The sequence below is a fragment of the Chiloscyllium plagiosum genome, unplaced genomic scaffold (genome assembly GCF_037043375.1).
Source record: "Chiloscyllium plagiosum isolate Xiang-an unplaced genomic scaffold, Cpla_swu_hap1 HiC_scaffold_45, whole genome shotgun sequence".
Classification (NCBI taxonomy): Eukaryota; Metazoa; Chordata; class Chondrichthyes; order Orectolobiformes; family Hemiscylliidae; genus Chiloscyllium; species Chiloscyllium plagiosum.
Genome location: NW_028270183.1, coordinates 38389782 through 38407806, shown reverse-complemented (window position 1 = coordinate 38407806; position 18025 = coordinate 38389782). Strand labels below are relative to the sequence as shown.

The 18025-nt window shown below is 44.6% G+C and overlaps 1 long non-coding RNA gene across 2 annotated transcripts in view; it reads left to right on the top strand.

Moving 5' to 3' along the window:
• Window positions 1-2238: 2238 nt before the first annotated feature.
• Window positions 2239-18025, top strand: part of LOC148136480 (uncharacterized) — a 150898-nt gene continuing 135111 nt past the window's right edge. The window contains exon 1 of one of the 2 annotated variants that reach the window (XR_015754416.1): window positions 2239-2261. This is a non-coding gene — a long non-coding RNA (uncharacterized LOC148136480). The remainder of the gene's footprint in view (window positions 2262-18025) is intronic. The other variant, XR_015754417.1, reaches the window with a different exon arrangement.

The window sequence follows — 18025 nt, the reverse complement described above, 5'->3', positions numbered from 1 at the left end:
TCATGTCTAATCACATCATAGTTTCCTCTTCCACAATTAAATATCCTCCCATTTTGCCTAATCCTCTCCTTCTCCATAGCTATGTAGAATGTGAGGCAGTTGTGGTCACTATCACCAAAATCCTCTCCCACCACAAGATCTGATACCTGCCTCAGCTCATTGCCGAGCACCAAGTCTAGAATGGCCTCTCCCCTCTTCGGCCTGTCAACGTACTGAGTTAGGAAACCCTCCTGAACACACCTTACAAAAACAGCTCCATTCAAATCTTCTGCTCGAAGGAGGGTCCAATCAATATTGGGAAAGTTGAAGTCACCCATTACAACAACCCTATTACGTCCACACTTTTTCAAAATCTGCCGAGCTATGCTTTCTTCCATCTCCCTGCTGCTATTGGGGGGCCTGTAGTAAACCCCTAAAGAGGTGACTGCTCCCTTGCTGTTCCTAATTTCCACCCATACTGACTCGGTAGGCAGATCTTCCTTGACAATGGAAGCTTCTGTAGCTGTGATACCCTCTCTGATTAGTAGTGCTACACCCCCTCCTCTTTTTCCCCCCTCCCTATTCTTTTTAAATGCTCTAAACCCTGGAACATCCAGCAACCATTCCTGCCCCTGAGAAACCCATGTCTCTGTTATGGTCACAACATCATAGCACCAGGTACTGATCCATGCTCTAAGTTCGTCACTTTTATTCCTGATACTCCTTGCGTTAAAGCAAACACACTTTAACTGATACCTTGGTTCCTTGCCAGGAAAATCCTTCCCACTAGCTGGTCTATCTCTTGCTACTGCCTCATCTGCATCAACTCTCATCTCCGGTATACAGCTCAGGTTCCCACCCCCCTGCCACACTAGTTTAAACCCTCTCGAACTACTCGAGCACCCAGGACATTGATCCCCTTCCAGTTCAGATGCAACCCGTCCTTCTTGTACAGGTTCCACCTTCCCCAGAAGGCATCCCAATTATCTACATATCTGAAGCCCTCCCTGCTACACCAACTGCGCAGCCACATATTAAGCTGCGCCCTCTCCCTGTTCCTCGCCTCGCTATCTCGTGGCACCGATAGTAAATTAGAGAACACTACTCTGTTCGTCCTGCTTTGCAGCTTCCATCCTAACTCCCTGAAATCACTTTTTATATCTTCGATCCTTTTCCTGGCTATATCATTAGTGCCAATATGTAACACGATTTCTGGCTGTTCGCCCTCCCATTTTAGAACCTTATACACCCGATCGGAGACGTCCCGGACCCTGGCACCAGGGAGGCAACAAACCTTCCGGGAACCCCGATCCTGACCACAAAATCTTCTGTCGATTCCCCTAACTATCGAATCCCCTACCACCAGTACTTTTCTATTCTGCCTCCTTCCCTTCTTTGCCACAGTGTCAGGCTCAGTGCCAGAGAACTGACTGCTATGGCTTTCCTCTGGTAGGTCATCCAGAGGTATCCAAAACGGTATACTTATTGCTGAGGGGAATGTCCACAGGGGATCTCTGCACTGTCTGACTGTCCCCTTTCCTCCCCCTAACTGTAATCCATTTATCCTTGTCCTGAGCCTTAGGAGTGACGAACTCCCGGTAACGCCTCTCAATTACCCCCTCAGCCTCCCGAATGATCCGTAGTTCATCCAGCTTCAGCTCCACTTCCCTAACACGGTTTTCAAGGAGCTGGAGTTGGGTGCACTTCCCACAGACGTTCCCATGTCTTCCACCTGCCACATTCTGCAGGAGGAGCAAGCAACTGCCCTAGCATCCATACCCGGCTTATCTGAACACTCAGTACTAAAGTAGAAAGCTTAGTTCAAGTTGCTATAAAAATTAATAACAAACTTGTATCCAAAAGACGAAGTTTAGAATGAACGTTACCTTATTAACTAGATTAGAGGAGGAGGGCGGGTGGGAGACTCTACAGTAGTAGAGTCTCGAGTTTAGCCGCCTTGTTGATATATATGGTCACTGTTTTCCTTCCCGGCTGCCCCTCTGGTCCTCGTAACTTCCCCCGCTGCTCCCGCTCGTTCTGTGAAAGGGAAAACACCGCTGTCCGCTACCGGTAAGTAATTTTTTAAAAACTGCCTTACCTTAGCTGCAGTCTTCCGGGTTCGTCTTATCTCCGCTGCTGTTCGCACTCAAAATGGCCATTGGCGTCGAAGGATGAGTATTTATACTCACTGCTTTCCTTCCCGGCTGCCCCTCTGGTCCTCGTCACTTCCCCCGCTGCTCCTGCTCCTTCTGTGAAAGGGAAAACACCGCTGTCCACTACTGGTAAGTAATTTTTTAAAAACTGCCTTACCTTAGCTGCAGTCTTCCGGGTTCGTCTTATCTCCGCTGCTGCTCGAACTCAAAATGCTATCAGACAAGTTACTAAATCTTTATCATACTCCAGCTTGTGACTTGGTGAATAACAACACAACTTGTCTTATTTTCTGTTTTGATGTCAGTTTCTGTTGATCAAGCATCAGAATTCCATTACATATTAAAATCCATTACTCAGCGTTAGTCACCACTCTGACTGACTTTTGCTGAAAACTCACCTTTCTTTCCTGCTGTTGTACACTGGAAGGCCCACAGCTGTACTCAGCTTTCCTTTGCTGTTTTTACCAGTCCCATGGGAGCTGGTTTGTTCTGTGATTTCCACTCCACAGGAATTCAACCCCTTCCAACCCTTCACCCAACCCCCACTATTCCCTCAAAGGCCCACTCCTTGCAACCTGAACTTGATCCCTGCGTTAGGGTCAAAGGGGACAGGCCGTCAATCAGTCTGTCAGTGAATTTGACCTCCAGCGAGCTTAGAGTGTAAGAAGAGACAGGAGTTGAGGGGCACTTCTGAATATTGCTTTTTCAGGCATGCTGTGCTCAGGAAAACAGACATTTAGAAAAATAATGAACCAAGAAAGATTAATTTGCACATTTGAAGTCCTGAGCTTTGCACATGGGAGCCATTTGATTGTTGATCCACGTTGTGTTAATTTGGACCTTATTTGTCTCCACTCCCCCAACCCCCTCCCTTTTTCTCGCTGTACTCTTACCTAAACTGATTCTGCAATGCAGCTTTTTACTTCATGCTCAACTCCCCACCAATACTTACACAGGGAATGCTTTTTCATTCCAAAGCTATTCAGCTAGGTGTGGTATCACAGCTATGTCTGATTGCTTTGTGACCCATGCAGACAGTGTTGTGAAGAAAGTGGAGAGGAAGTGATCACAGAGGAGCAACCAAGAGTTTAAGGATTCAGAGTGCAGTTGTTACCTAACTCATACTTTTACTGACCTCACTAGACAAGGAGAGCAACTCAGGCATCATTTTTGCTGGCTACTTGGATATATGGAAATAAACCATCAAGTAACACTCAGCCATCCCAAAGTACTTGAATCTGCACGGCTAGTGACAGCTGTGATGCCGTACACAATTGGACATCTCCAGACACTGTGACCTAAGCTCCCTAGTGATGGCTGCTCATTGTGGAACAGCCTGCCATACTGGACAATCAGGCTCACACATCACCAAAGTTCTGAAGAATGGCAGAAATCCAAGTCCCAGTCTGAGTCGTCCCATCTGTGAGAAGAGGGAACTGTGATTGGGAGATTGGGGGAAGAGAAAGTGTGTAGAAATTGTGGTCTACCTCTACCAGAGTTGAAAACAAAATGAGAAACATTTTTTTCTTCAGTCATAGTTTGAATATGCTACAGAGCATTCTGAGTACAGATCAAACAGGAATTCAGCATCACACACTGAACTGAAAGCCATGTGTTTCCTGTAATTTAATAGATTACCTGCTTGTGTATGAGAGGGAGGGAAGGTGCACATTGTTTGCGAGAGACTTTCTGTGAGATTGCGTGCGACGTTTTTATATGTGTTTGTGTGTGTATGCAAGATGGTCTATTTGAGAGTGCTTGTTTGAGTATGTATATGAGATTGCGTGTAACAATCAGTGTGATTGTAGGAGTTTGAAAGAATGTGCATGTATGTGAAGGAGAAAGCTTTGTGTGCGTGGAGATTATGTGAGAGTCTAAAAGTGTATAAGAGCTTGTGAGTGAGCATGTAAGGGCATGAATGACAGTCTGAGAGTGTATGTGAGGTAAATGGAATTATGTGATGTCTGTTAGAATGTATGCAAGAGTGAATGTGTGAGTCCAAGAGTTTTATATGAACATGAATGAGAGTATGGTGCATGTGACAGTACAATGTGTATGTGTTGTGTGTGGGTGTGCGAGAGAGAGACAGACAAACTGGTATATATGTGTGAAAGTGGGACAGTGTGACATGTAAGTGTGTGGGATTTTGAGTTTGGTGAGAGTATGTTTGTGAATGTGTTGTGTGTGGGCTGAATCTACCAGGCCTCTGGGCATGGGCTCTGAGGCAAGGGTATTTTAAAATGGCCAGAAGGTTTGGGTAAATTGACAATCATCTTCCTTTACCATTTTACCAGAAGGGGAGAATACAATAGAGGAGTTGGATGTTATTTAAATGGAGAGACTGCAAAAATCTACAGCACAAAGGGCTTTAGGAGTCCATGTCGATAAATCATAAAAAGTTAGCATACAAGTTTAGCAGATATTAGGGAAGGGAAATTGAATGTTGGCCTTTATTTCGAAGAAAATGGAGTAAAAAAGATAGGGGGTTAAAACTTGTTAAAACTAAGACACTAGTCAGACTACAGACAGATGGTTTTGATCCCCTTAGCTAAGGAAAAATAAACTGACACTGGAAACAGACCAGTGAAAGTTCACTGGTTGATTCCAGATAAGGAGAGACTTTTATGAGGATAGATTGAATAGGTTGGGCCTATAGTCTTTGGCGTTTACAAGATTCAAGATAGGAGAAAGTGAGGTCTGCAGATGCTGGAGATCAAAGTTGAAACTTTATTGCTGGAACAGCACAGCAGGTCAGGCAGCATCCAGGGAACAGGAGATTCGACGTTTCGGGCACAGGCCCTTCTTCAGGAATGAGCAGAGAGTGTTCCAGCAGGAGAAGATAAAAGGTAGGGAGGAGGGACTTGGAGGAGGGGCGTTGGAAATGTGATAGGTGGAAAGAGGTCAAGGTGAGGGTGATAGGTCAGAGTAGGATGGAGGCGGAGAGGTCAAGAAGAAGACTGCAGGTCAGGAAGGCAGTGCCGGGCTGGAGGGATTCGGCTGAGACAAGGTGGGGGGAGGGGGGATGAAGAAACTGGTGAAGTCCAAGTTCATCCCCTGTGGTTGGAGGGTTCCCAGTCGGAAGATAAGACGCTCCTCCTCCGACCGTCGCGTTGTTGTGGTTTGGCGGTGGATGAGTCCAATGACCTGCATATCCTCGGTGGAGTGGGAGTGGGAGGGGGAGTTGAAATGCTGTGCTACCGGGTGGTTGGGTTGGTTCGTCCGGGTGGCCCAGAGGTGCTCTCTGAATCGCTCCGCAAGTAGGCGGCCTGTCTCCCCAATATAGAGGAGGCCACACCGGCTGCAGCGGATGCAGTAGATGATGTGGGTGGAGGTGCAGGTGAATCTGTGGCGGATATGGAAGTTTCCTTTGGGGCCTTGGAGAGAAGTGAGGGGGGAGGTGTGGGCGCAAGTGTTGCACCTCCAGCGGTTGCAAGGGAAGGTGCCGGGAGTGGAGGTTGGGTCGGTGGGGGGTGTGGATCTGACAAGGGAGTCGCGGAGGGAGTGGTTCTGACAAGGGAGTCGCGGAGGGAGTGGTTCTGACAAGGGAGTCGCGGAGGGAGTGGTTCTGACAAGGGAGTCCCTCCGCGACTCCCTTGTCAGATCCACACCCCCCACCGACCCAACCTCCACTCCCGGCACCTTCCCTTGCAACCGCAGGAGGTGCAACACTTGCGCCCACACCTCCCCCCTCACTTCTCTCCAAGGCCCCAAAGGAAACTTCCATATCCGCCACAGATTCACCTGCACCTCCACCCACATCATCTACTGCATCCGCTGCAGCCGGTGTGGCCTCCTCTATATTGGGGAGACAGGCCGCCTACTTGCGGAGCGATTCAGAGAGCACCTCTGGGCCACCCGGACGAACCAACCCAACCACCCGGTAGCACAGCATTTCAACTCCCCCTCCCACTCCACCGAGGATATGCAGGTCATTGGACTCATCCACCGCCAAACCACAACAACGCGACGGTCGGAGGAGGAGCGTCTTATCTTCCGACTGGGAACCCTCCAACCACAGGGGATGAACTTGGACTTCACCAGTTTCTTCATCCCCCCCCTCCCCCCACCTTGTGTCAGCCGAATCCCTCCAGCCCGGCACCGCCTTCCTGACCTGCAGTCTTCTTCTTGACCTCTCCGCCTCCATCCTACTCCGACCTATCACCCTCACCTTGACCTCTTTTCACCTATCACATTTCCAACGCCCCTCCTCCAAGTCCCTCCTCCCTACCTTTTATCTTCTCCTGCTGAACACTCTCTGCTCATTCCTGAAGAAGGGCCTGTGCCCGAAACGTCGAATCTCCTGTTCCCTGGATGCTGCCTGACCTGCTGTGCTGTTCCAGCAATAAAGATTCAAGATAGTAAGGTACTTGACAGGGTAGATGCGGAAAGGTTGTTTTCCCTTGCGGAATATTCTAGAACCAGAGGGCATTTTCCTAGAATAGGGGAATCATATATTTACATATTTACAATAATTTCTTCACTCGGGGGCAGTGAATCTGTGGAATTCTATATTTTGGTTGACATGGACCAGTTTGGGCCAAAAGGCCTGTCTCCGTGCTGCAGGACTCCATGACACTCTGTGATTCTGGGACCTGCCTGATGTTCCTAGTGTCCCATGACCCACTTTCCTAGCACCCTATTCTTCCAGATGCAATCCCAACTGGCCCCACCATTCCCAGTTGCATTCCTGAGCCTGCTGAGCTGATAGCATTCTGATTGGCTGAAGGTCTTAGAGGTGTCAATTAAAGAGACAGAGTCCCAAAAGCAACCTTGCTACAGACTCCTCATGATTTTGAACACCATAATATTCCAGTTGTGCCCAAAGCAAAGAGTTCTTGTGTTTGTATGCTGTGCTTCTATTTGTAAAGTCCAGGATTCTAAATGCCATTGGTAACCTTTTATTGGCTTATGTACGTATTTCTGGATCTCTTTGGTCCTCTATCCCATTCATAATTGTGACATCTATTTTGTCATCTTTCCTCATTCTTCCTTCAGTAGTGTTTCACTTCACACTTTTCTGAATTAGAAAACTTGTCAACATCCTCTTGACAGATGACAAGACCATAACACCTCAAGATGATTGTTTGTGTGTGTGTTTTACTGTCAGTGCGTGTTGTGGGTCTGAATATACACAGATTTGCTTTGTGTGCATCACAAACTAACATGTAACTCACATCAGTGATACAAGGATGTCTGCAAGCAAGTCCTCTAGCTGATTAGGATCAAAGCTACTATTTTCACTGGAGTTTTGAAGAATGGGGAAGGAATCTCATACAAACTAGCAGAAAACATAAGAACTGATACGAAAAGCTTCTATAAGTATATAAAAAGAAAGAGAATAGTGAAAGTAAATGTTGGACCTTTACAGAATGAAAATGGCAAGGGAGTAATGGGAATGTTAGAAATGACAGAGGTACTAAACCAGGAAGAAGGGCTTATGCCCGAAACGTCGATTCTCCTGTTCCTTGGATGCTGCCTGACCTGCTGCGCTTTTCCAGCAACACATTTTCAGCTCTGATCTCCAGCATCTGCAGTCCTCACTTTCTCCTCGAAGTTACTAAAGAGGAACCTTGTGAAATTACTACAACTAGGGAGGAGGTATTAAGTAAACTGATGGGATTAAAGGCAGATAAGTCCCCAGGGCTTGATGGCCTGTACCATGGGTATTAAAGGAGGAGGCAACAGAGAAAGATTTTTCAAAATTCACTGGATTATGGAAAGGTACCAATGGATTGGAAACATGCTAATGTGACACCCGTATTCAAAAAGGAGATAGGCAAAATGTGGGAAACTATAGACCAGTTGATCTCTGTAATGAGGAAGTTGCTGGAGTCAATCTCAGAGGAGGAGACACTTGGAAAATCAGAGCTCAATTCACCACGTCAGCATGGTTTCATAAAGGCCAAGTTGTTGCTTGACATACTTGCTTCAGTTGATAAATGTTGAGCTTGAAAAAGCACAGCAGGTCAAGCAGCAACGAGGAGCAGAAGAGTTGACCTTTCAGGCAAGATCCTTCCCATCAGGATTCTGCCCAAAATGTCAACTCTCCTGCTCTCTGGTGCTGCTTGACCTGCAGTACTTTTTTCCAGCTCCATGCTTTATTGACTCTGACTTTCCAGCATCGGCAGTCCTCATTATCTCCAAACTTGCAGGAGTTCTTTGAGGATGTAATCAGCAGGGTGGATAATGGGGATTTGGTGGATTTGATCTATCCAGATTTCCAGAAGTCAGTTGACAAGGTGCCGCATAAAAGACTGATCCAGAAGGTTAGATCCCAGGGCGTTAAGGGTATAGTATTGGCTTGGAAAGAGGATTGGTTAACTGACAGTAAGCAGAGGGTCAAGATGAATTGGTTTTCTCTGGATGATGAACTGTAACTATTAACGGGGTGCCACAGGGTTCAGTTCTCAGACCTTAATGATTTACAATCTATATAAATGATTTGCAAGCAGGAATAGAGGATTACATAACAAAACTTGTGGATGATACTAAAATAGGGGTGGGAAAGCAGGCTGTGATGAATAAAGAGTTGACAGATGGATATTGATAGGTAAGGAGAATGGGTCAGAATCTGGCAGATGTAATTTAATGTGGATAAGTGTGGGGTTGACCATTTTGGCCAGAAAAACAAAAGGGCCAGTTTCTATTTAAATGGGAAGCAGATTCAAAGTGCATCAGTGCAGAAAGATTTGGGTGTCCTTGTGCGTGAAAAGCACAAAGAGGTAATGCAGGTGCAGCATATAATAAGACAGGCAAATGGAATTCTGATATTTCTTGCAAAAGGACTGGATTATAAAGGTTTGGACATGTTGTTACAATTATATAAGGTGTTAGTGAGACCACACTTGGAATATTGTGTCCAGTTGTGGTTTCTTTACTTGAGGAAGGATGTCATGGCACTGGAAGCTATTCATAAGAGGTTCACTAGTTGATTCCAGGGATGTTTGCACGAGGACGGGTTGAATATCTTGGACATGTACTCGCTGGAGTTCAGAAGAATGAGGGGCATCTGACTGAGGTATATAGAATGCAAAAGGAGATTGATAAGGAGGACATTGAATAGATGATCCCCGTTGTGGGATAGTCTCGAACAAGAGTGAGAGGAGATAGGTTCAAAACTGAGATGAGGAAAAGCTACTCCTTCTTTAGTACCCAGGGTATAGGCCATCAACCCTGGGGACTTGTCTGCCTTTAATCCCATCAGTTTACTTAATACCTCCTCCCTAGTTGCAGGGAGACCTTTGTGCTTGCTCCACTATTGAGCATGATCAAGACTGATCTTATCCTGGTCTCAACTCCACATTCTTATTCCCACTTCTAGTTCCTATGTTCCTATATGTTCCTATATTCCTAAACATATAAAATTCAAACAGGATTAGACAAAGAAAGGACGTTCCCCATTACCACGGAGTCCAGACCCAGGGTCACAGTCGAAGGATAGGGAATAGGTCTTTAGGTCTGAGATGAGGGGAAATGTCTTTACCCAGAGAGTGTTGAGCTTGTGGAACTCTCTGCCACAGAAATTGGCTGAGGCCAAAATATTTGAATGTTTTCAAGAAGAAGTAAGATATAATTCTTAAGACTAAAGGATATAGGGAGAAAAGAGAACAGGGCACTGAGTTGGATAATCAACCATGATCATATTGAATGATCATTGAATGATTGTAGCAGGCTTGAAGGGCTAAGTGGACTACTTCTATTCCTGATTTGTATGGGAAGCAAGATGGGCTTGCATTCAATGCTATTCCTCAGGCCCACACAGGATCCTGGCTCAGACATTACCTCCCTTCTTATTGACTTCAATAGTTTACGAACAAATGGACATGACATCTTTATTTCTGTACTTCAAATCCCATGAAAGTAAGACCAAAATACTATTCACCTTTCCAATTGCTGACTGCATCTAATTGTGATTTTTGGTGTCTTATGGAGAAGAATGATCTCTTTGGATGCCTGCACTTCCCTACTTCTCATCACTTCAGAAAAAGCCTTTCTGCTTTTTCTACCAAAGTTAGTAACTCCATGTTTACTTTCATTTTATTCCATCTACCACATTCTAGCCCTTTCACATAGCCTGTCTAAGCTTCATGAAGCCCCCTTGATTCTCTTCATAACATACACTTCCATTCTGGTAGATTTGGTCAGCAAATTTTAAAAGATTACTATTGATCTTCACATTGAAACCATTTATACAGATTGTGAGCGTTTATAGACCTAGTTCTGATTTTGCAGTACTCCACTAGTAACAGCCTGCCATTTTGAAAGTGATCGATTTGTTCCTACTCTATATTTTCTTTCTATTAATCAAGTCTCAATCCATGCCATTATCACCCCATTCCCATGCTTCCCCAATCTATATAACTTCATCTACTAAGCTCCTGTGTGGGACCTGATGAAAAGTCAACTGAAAATCCAAATGCACCATATCCACTGGTTTGCCTTTCTCCATGTTACATCTAACATCCTCAAACCACAAGTTTGTCAAAAATAATATGTACATCTATGTTGACTGTGTTCACATTTGCCATTCTTTTCTAAATGTTCAGTTATCATGTTGTTTATAATAGATTCTAATAGATAATGTGAGGAATTTCTTTTCACCCAAAGGGCGATGGAAATCTGGAACTCACTGCCTGTAAAGGTGTAAAATTTTTTAAAAATTAGGATGTACATTTATGATGCCAAGGCATAGAAAGTAATGGACTAAGTGCTGGAAAATTGAATTAGAATATTTAGGAAGTTGTTTTTGACCAGCACAGACTTGATGGCCTGAAGGACATTTTTTTCTGTGTTGTAGCCCTCTATGACTCTGTGACCTCAGGCTAACAGGTCTGTAGTTCTCCATTCTCTTTCTTCCTCCTTAAATAGCAGTATTACATATTCTAACTTCCCATCAGCAGAAGCCTTTCCATAGTCCAGAGAATTTCAAAAGATAACCACGAATGAATAATGATAACCACTATCTCTGTTGCTCCTTCCTTCGACACACTGCATGAAATTCGTTTGGTCCAGGAGATTTATCAACTGTAATCCAGTGCAAGCTTTTCAAGTTCAACCTCTTCATACTAATTTATTTCTCCAATTCTCCAATTACACAAATCTCTTGGTTGCCTAGTATTTCTGGTGAGTTTTCCATATAATTTTCTGTAAGGACAGATGCAAAGTAAGTGTTTAGTTTCTCCATAACTCCCCTGTTTTCCACTGTAATTTCTCCTTTCCTTATGTAATGTGCTCATATTTTTCCATGAGAGAAAGTGAGAACTGTAGGTGCTGAAGTATCAAAGTCAAATAGTGTGGCACTGGAAAAGCACAGCAGCATCCAGCACCTCAATGTTCAACTCATATTTTCCCTTAGTTATCATTTTTCTTTCGCATATTGATAAAAACTCTTACCACTCTTCTACTTCCTTTAATTAGTTTTAGTTCCCTTGAATATGAATTCCCTTTGAGGTACCCAACTCCCTGACAATCAAGTATGGACTTTCCCCAGTAGCCCAAACAAATCTGCCAATGAGGATACTGGTCCCATCTTGTGAAGTTGCAACCCATTTATTTTGCACAGGTCCAGTTGCCCCTAGAACGAGTTCCAATGCCTGAGAAATCTGATACCCTTCCTTGTATACCAGTTCAATCGCTCAATTTTTCTGCTTCCATGCTGAATGGGACATGAGACTTTGACTGACCTTGAGATCTTTGTTGTTTATGATTTGGAGGTCCTGCTTTTCAAGACCCTTCCTAGCTCCTTGACATCTGTTTTCAAGACCTCAACCTTAAGTAATTGTACTGATATGGATCACAACCTCTAATCCTTCATCCTTCCTCGTAAATAATGCTGTGCAGCCAATCTATGACATCCTGGGAGGCAAATTACTAACCTGGAAACACCTTTCTGGCTGCAGAAACATCTGTACATTCCTCTAAGTAAACAATTATTAATACTGCTTGCCACTTTTTTCTTTTCTAGTGCAGCTGAGCTTCCCATGATGCCACTGATTTGTCCGTGACTACATTCATCTGAGCAGCCAATGCCCTCAACAATATTCAAAGCAGCAAACCTGTTTGCAACCAAGATTGTTTTGGTAAATTCTGCATTACCTGCAGAAATACGACAACTTGAGTGATTTTGGGGAGAGTTTAAAGTAGATTGGCAGAGAGATAGAAACCTGAGGAAAAATTCAGTACAGGGAACAGGAGACTGAAATTTAATAAGTGACTCTGAAAGACAAAGGAAACAGATTTAAAAAGGCACATCACAGACAATTAGCACTATTGACAGGGAGTACAGTGAATAAAACTGATGAGTTGAGGGTAAGATACACACATGGCAGCAAGATATAATTGTTATAACAGGAAGATGATTTTAAAGAGGATATTTAAATCTCTTTTTTTCTAAATCCTGGTTCAGATTATACATTTGCGCAGAATTTCAGGATGTACGTGATAAATATTGATATTGTATTAGAAGTATTACTGCTGTAAAAATGAACTTCTTAACATTAGGCAAATAAACATTGGTTGGCAAGGATTTGAAATTTCACAACCTTTTGATTATGAAGGGCACAGTGAATGAATGAATCTTTGGAATGCCCAAGGTGCCAATCAGAGCTTTCAGGCTGAAGAACCAATCAGGGCACTGGAATGTCAATCAATTTGAGTAGTGAAGTGTGCCAGGATAGCAAACAAAGCTGGGAGAGAAAACTTCACTTAGAGCATTGTTTCACTAAAAGTCTCCATGCACACAATTGGAATGACTTTATCTGAGCTTGGTGGAAAATATGGGTAAATCTTGTGCAAGTTTTTTAAGTTGCTTATATCTATCCCATGTCATTTCCTTTGATTTATTACAATAGTTTCTGCAATTTTTGTTTTATTCATGGACAACCAGTTACACATAAGTACACATAAGTACCATTATCGATAGACAATTAGTCTTCTATGTTTCTCCTGCTCTTAATTTATTATTTTTCTGTTTTGACTGCTGACATTGCAACTCATTGGCATGTATGTGTATTATACATAGAATGATCTTCGCAACTATATCTCCAGTTCAATTATCTAACTAATTTCGCACCTTTTTAATTTGTACTGGTCATTTACATACATTTTCAAAACAGCAAACCAAAATTAAATTGCATATTGGTGGTGTGTGACCGTTCCCATTTAATTTCCTCCCTCTCAACGGTATAATGTGAAAGTGAAGAGTATATGATAATGTACGTGAGTGTGAAAGTGAATGCGTGAATGAGAGTGAGTGAGAGTAAAAGTGAATGTATCAATATCAGAAACACTGTGACAGTGTGTGACTGAGTGAGTAAAAGTGAATATGAGTGACTATGTGTAAGTGCATGTGAGTTTGAAAGTAAATGTGTGAGTGAATATGAGAATGTGTGAATGAGTGAGTGAATGAAGCTGAATGTGTGAGTGTGAGAGCATGTGAAGGAGTGAGTGTGTTAGCCTGACAGTGAATGTGAGTGGGTGAGTGAGTGAGTGAGCGAAAGTGCATGCATAAGTGAATATGAGTGTGGGAAAATGCATAAGAATGTGTGAGTGAGTCAAATTGAATATGTGTATGGGTGAGAAAGAATGTGTGATTGATTGAATGAGTGAGTGAAAGTGTGAGTATGAGAGAGTGTGGGAATGAATCAGTGTGAATGAGTGAAAATGTGAGTATGAGAGTGAATCTGTGAGTACGTGAGTGTGTGTCCAGTGAGTCAGTGTAAGTGAGCATGAAAGAGAATAAATTTGAGTGAGTTTGTGAGTGTGAATGGGTGTGTGTAAGTGAGAGAATGTGTGAGTGAGTGAACAGAAGTGAATGTGCATGAGTGTGTGTGTGTGAAACAGTGAATTTATGAATGAGTGTGAGAGTGAATATGTGAATGAGTGAATAAGTGAGAGTGAATGTGAATAAATGGGTGAAAGTGAATGTGTGAGAAAGTATGCAGATGAACATGTGAATGAATGAATGTGTTTGTGTGAATGAAGGTGAAAATGTGAGTGTGTGTGAGTGAGTGAATGAATGGAAGTGAATATGCATGGGTATGTGTGTGAGTGAGAGTGAATATGTGAATGAATAGTTGGGGTGAAAGAATGACTGAAAATGTATGTGAGAGTGAGTATGAGGAAGAATATGTGAATGAATGAGAGTGAACGTATGAGGGAGAATGAGAGAGAAAATCTGTATCAGTGCGTGAGGATAAATGAGTGAGAGTAACAATGAGTGACTGAAAGTTTGTGTGAGAGAGTGAATGCGTGAATGAATGAGTGGGCGAAACGGCATATGTGACTGAGTGTGAGTGCCAAAAAGAGTGACTGGGTGGGTGAGTGTGAAAGTGTGTGTTTGAGTGAGCAAGACACACATACAAACAGAAACTCATTACAGATACATACAAACATAAACATATTCTGCTCTGCCCTTCCCAAAAACATATACACTTGGTTGGGAGAGATGGAAATCCCAAGGTAAAATACTTCCCATCTCCACTTCCACCAAGGGCAGCTCAGATTATGTGCCATTAGAGGCAAACACAAGCTTGTTGTTTGTTAAACACAACTCATTTGTTTGGGTTCAATTCTTTCCCCTTTCTTGATAATCAGAATTTGCACCTAGTGCCTCTGTAGTTCTGCTTCTTAAATGAAAAAGGAATAAAATACTTGATTAGTTAGCCCTGCTGCTTGGGACTTTTTAATCATCACTTTTATTCATTAATAATTTTTAAATTTTCCATTTGTTTTCTTTGACATTGTTTTTTCTTCTTAGCAAGTTGTTTACATTTTCTTCATATCTTGACATTTGGAAATTCTTGTTTAATTTTGTGCCAAACTAGGCCTCAAGCAGCTACTGCTAGGTTTCTTACTGAAGGAGAATAACAATCTCACAAGAAATCTGATCATTTTTTGGAGGACTGCCAAATGGAATTATTGTTCTCCAATACAGGCAGGAAGTGTAGGAAATGCTTGGCATGTCTAGTGCTATCTTTGCAGAAAAGAACACCCTTCATCAAAACGAGGGAAAATTGTGAGCCTGAAATATTGACTCTTTGTCTCTTCGCAGATGCTGCCTGGTCTGCTGTGTTTTTACAGCATTTTCTGTTTATAGTTAAGATTTTTAGCTCTATTATATGATCCATGCTGGGCATTTATAATTAAATTGAATGATATATTGTCCCTTATATTTTACAGTGAATAATGCAGTCAAATGCAGTAAAACGTTTCAACAATCACCATTTTGAGTAGTTTAGGAATAGAAATTAAAAAAAAAATAACTGAAAGAGAGTCTATCTTTGTTCCGCCATCTCTTTGATGAGTCTTGAGCCAACTCACCAACGGCACCTATGTCATCACTCTCCACCACTGCCTCACTGCTGCCTGCGCTGTACCCACCACTCTTTAGGCATCATCTCTTCTCCATTGGGTCCACATTGCTGATGCCAATGCTTATGCTGGGTCCCATGTTGAATCCAGGTTGAAACTTTATTGCTGGAACAGCACAGCAGGTCAGGCAGCATCCAGGGAACAGGGGATTCGACGTTTCGGGCACAGGCCCTTCTTCAGGAATGAGCAGAGAGTGTTCAGCAGGAGAAGATAAAAGGTAGGGAGGAGGGACTTGGAGGAGGGGCGTTGGAAATGTGAAAGGTGGAAAGAGGTCAAGGTGAGGGTGATAGGTCGGAGTAGGATGGAGGCGGAGAGGTCAAGAAGAAGACTGCAGGTCAGGAAGGCGGTGCCGGGCTGGAGGGATTCGGCTGAGACAAGGTGGGGGGAGGGGGGATGAAGAAACTGGTGAAGTCCAAGTTCATCCCCTGTGGTTGGAGGGTTCCCAGTCGGAAGATAAGACGCTCCTCCTCCGACCGTCGCTTTGTTGTGGTTTGGCGGTGGATGAGTCCAATGACCTGCATATCCTCGGTGGAGTGGGAGGGGGAGTTGAAATGCTGTGCTACAGGGTGGTTGGGTTGGTTCGTCCGGGTGGCCCAGAGGTGCTACCTGGACAGTCTCGGACTCCTCCCTCCCCTTCCTAGACCTTTCTGTTTCTATCTCAGACGACCGAATCAACACGGACATCTACTACAAACCAACCGACTCCCACAGCTACCTGGACTACACCTCCTACCATCCTGCCCCCTGTAAAAACGCCATCCCATTCTCCCAATTCCTTCGTCTCCGCCGCATCTGCTCCCAGGAGGACCAGTTCAAAATACGTACAACACAGATGGCCTCCTTCTTCAAGGACCGCAATTTCCCCCCCGACGTGGTCGACGGTGCCCTCCACCGCATCTCCTCCACTTCCCGCTCCTCCGCCCTTGAGCCCCGCCCCTCCAACCGCCACCAGGACAGAACCCCACTGGTCCTCACCTACCACCCCACCAATCTCCATGTACAGCGCATCATCCGCCGTCACTTCCGCCACCTCCAACAGACCCCAGCACCAAGGATATATTTCCCTCCCCTCCCCTATCAGCTTTCCGTAGAGACCACTCCCTCCGCGACTCCCTTGTCAGATCCACACCCCCCACCAACCTAACCTCCGCTCCCGGCACCTTCCCTTGCAACCGCAGGAGGTGCAACACTTGCGCCCACACCTCCCCCCTCACTTCTCTCCAAGACCCCAAAGGAAACTTCCATATCCGCCACAGATTCACCTGCACCTCCACCCACATCATCTACTGCATCCGCTGCAACCGGTGTGGCCTCCTCTATATTGGGGAGACAGGCCGCCTACTTGCGGAGCGATTCAGAGAGCACCTCTGGGCCACCCGGACGAACCAACCCAACCACCCTGTAGCACAGCATTTCAACTCCCCCTCCCACTCCACCGAGGATATGCAGGTCATTGGACTCATCCACCGCCAAACCACAACAACGCGACGGTCGGAGGAGGAGCGTCTTATCTTCCGACTGGGAACCCTCCAACCACAGGGGATGAACTTGGACTTCACCAGTTTCTTCATCCCCCCTCCCCCCACCTTGTCTCAGCCGAATCCCTCCAGCCCGGCACCGCCTTCCTGACCTGCAGTCTTCTTCTTGACCTCTCCACCTCCATCCTACTCTGACCTATCACCCTCACCTTGACCTCTTTCCACCTATCACATTTCCAACGCCCCTCCTCCAAGTCCCTCCTCCCTACCTTTTATCTTCTCCTGCTGAACACTCTCTGCTCATTCCTGAAGAAGGGCCTGTGCCCGAAATGTCGAATCCCCTGTTCCCTGGATGCTGCCTGACCTGCTGTGCTGTTCCAGCAATAAAGTTTCAACTTTGATCTCCAGTATCTGCACACCTCACTTTCTCCCCATGTTGAATCCACACTTGCCCCTCCAGTAGGAGTCCCTGACTCAGCTGCCATTTTCTGATAGCCAGGAGTCCCCACCTTGACACCAGGAGTTCCCGCTATGGGCCGAATGCAACCAGGAGTCTGCTGCCAGCCCCTTGCCAAGAGTCCCAATGTTGTCTTGCAGGCGCTACCATCTCGAAACGTCCTTTGTTGCCACTGCCTCCAATCACTGCTGCCGCCAGCCCTGAATGCTGGGAGGAGGTACTTGCTGCTGCTGCTGCTGCTGCCTCTAATCGTTGGGAGAACCCATGTCCATCAGTGCTGGGAGATTGCCTCCATTCTGAGCGCTCTTGCTACTGTGCCGATGCACCAATTAACCCACTGCAAAAGGCCCCAAAGAAAAGAAAAACATACTAGATAAAGAAGAAAATAAAATAAAAAGAGCAGAATCAAGAAGAAAGAAAGTAGACTGGATCGGATAAACCCCAGGCTCAAGAGGCAGCACACAGCCATGGTAATCCACTGCCATCTTGATAATCAGTGTCGTAGAATCAGTGTGATAAAAAATGTGGTTAATTTCAATTTAAGATGAGGAAATATTTATAATTCATTGTAAAACGCAATTTTTCTG